The 1933-nt window shown below is 35.0% G+C and overlaps 1 long non-coding RNA gene across 1 annotated transcript; it reads left to right on the top strand.

The window, feature by feature from the left end:
* Positions 1-278: 278 nt before the first annotated feature.
* LOC107842651 lies at positions 279-927 on the top strand. The gene is made up of 2 exons (XR_001665977.2): positions 279-596; positions 681-927. It is a non-coding gene; the product is annotated as an uncharacterized LOC107842651 (long non-coding RNA).
* Positions 928-1933: the final 1006 nt, after the last annotated feature.

The raw sequence follows: 1933 nt of genomic DNA, 5'->3' as shown, positions 1-1933 counted from the left end.
TGGCTCAGCGGCATACCCGAGCCTACGAGATCCTGTAAATGGTATCATTATTATTATTATTATACAAATCATGTAAATTGATAATACACATTCAAATGAAGTAAAAAAGAAAAGGATAACTATTAAATGAGTAAATGAAGTAATTATTTAGAAGCTTTTATTTTTTTTGGTTTAATAAGGACTTTTATTGATAATCAAACATACATATACTAGGTGGACCAACCCACCTAAATCGACCAAAACAAAATTGGGCCTGCACATAACCCGGCCCAATACCATTATTACATATAAATTTGTACAGGTTTCCTAACCTAATCCCATTGTCACCGCCAAACTAGCTCTTGCACCTGAAAATTGTTGTCCATCGCCATCTAAAGCTAAGTGTTGCTGCTCTTGTGGATTATCAATCATCTGTCATAGTTTATTCCTACTTTTACCCTTGTTAGCTCTCAAAATTGATAGATTTTTCTGCTCTTGCTGTTCCAACTTTTTTAACATCTCTTTGTGCAGATGTATTCTTTGATGTATAAGCTGAAGATCTTCTTGATTTGTTGTTTTAAAGGAATATTCATGGCTATTATTTGAAATCTGAGTAGGTACACACCTATCCTTTTCCTCAAACATTCATTCTTAGCTTCCGCTACTTTTTGACCTTTCACCCCTATTTGTCATTGTTGTAGTAATTAAGCTCCTGAGAAGCTCGGATCCACATGTAATCCAGGTTTTCCACACTCTAGCATCTACGTTGACCTTCCTCCTTGGCTGGATTTTTTCTATTTTGACTTCAAGGATAGATCTAGAACAATCATTGCTCAGTTTGTCAATTATATGTATTATGCTGTAGCTATTTGCAAACCTTAAATAGATTTTCTCCGTTACTCTCTTAAAGCTCTTATCCTAATATATAGACATTGTAATTTATCATTATTGACTATCCTTCTTCCATGTGCTTGCAATTGTTGAAAACTTGTGTAGACAAAATCCCCACTGTCAATTGCAAAATTAGTTAGATAGTCTGCCAGCTGATTCTCCTCCCTCAGAATATGTTGATGTTGAACATTCTTGTTCTGCATTAGCTTCCATATTTTCTCTACATGATCTGCAATGTGCCAAGGACAATTCCATTCCCTACTTAGTACTTTCTGCATCAACATTGAATCTGTTTAGATGATTAACTTGTTTATTTGTGTTACATTAGCATGATTAGCTGCCTGTAAGATAGCTTCAGCCTCTGCTATCACATTAGAAGTATCATCCATTCTAGATCCTTTTGCATAAAATAGGTCCCCATTCTCATTCCTTAGACAGAATGCATATGAACTTATCCCTGGGTTACCTCTAGATGCCCCATCAGTATTATAGATCACCCAACCATTTTAAGGAAAAGTTCATACAACCTTTGTAATCTTCATTTTTGGTTTCCTCCCTTTAAGTGATTTAAGGATATCTGACCAGCTTCTACTAGGGAAAGTTGTTCTTGGATTTCTTACATGAAGAAGTAAGCTCACATTTCTGATAATATTAAAGTTTACTTTATGTAGAGACATACCTTTTCCTTCATGTTTCAAATTGTTTCTTCTCCTCCACAATTCCCATGTAATCATACTTGGAACTGACTGATAGTATGGCTTGAATCTCCATTTGATATCCTTAGTCCACCAACTTAGAATAGTTTCTCTGAGGGATAATTCATATATGAGAATACATGCACATAAAGCAAAATAGGACCATGTCATGTTAGCTAATGTTGATCTTAGAAGCATATGAGATAGTGTTTCTTGATCCGGCTGCAAGAAACACCAATATTTTGTTGGTCCTTCAACCCCCCATCTTGTCATTAAAGAATCCATTGGGATTTTTTCTTTCCAAAGTTTCCACATTAAGAAGGTCATTTTAAAAGGTAAACCCTTTACCCAAATATGATTGTACAATG

The sequence above is a fragment of the Capsicum annuum genome, chromosome 9, assembly GCF_002878395.1.
Source record: "Capsicum annuum cultivar UCD-10X-F1 chromosome 9, UCD10Xv1.1, whole genome shotgun sequence".
Taxonomy (NCBI): Eukaryota; Viridiplantae; Streptophyta; class Magnoliopsida; order Solanales; family Solanaceae; genus Capsicum; species Capsicum annuum.
The sequence above is the reverse complement of the archived record's forward strand: the minus strand, read 5'-3'. Positions and strand labels throughout refer to the sequence as shown.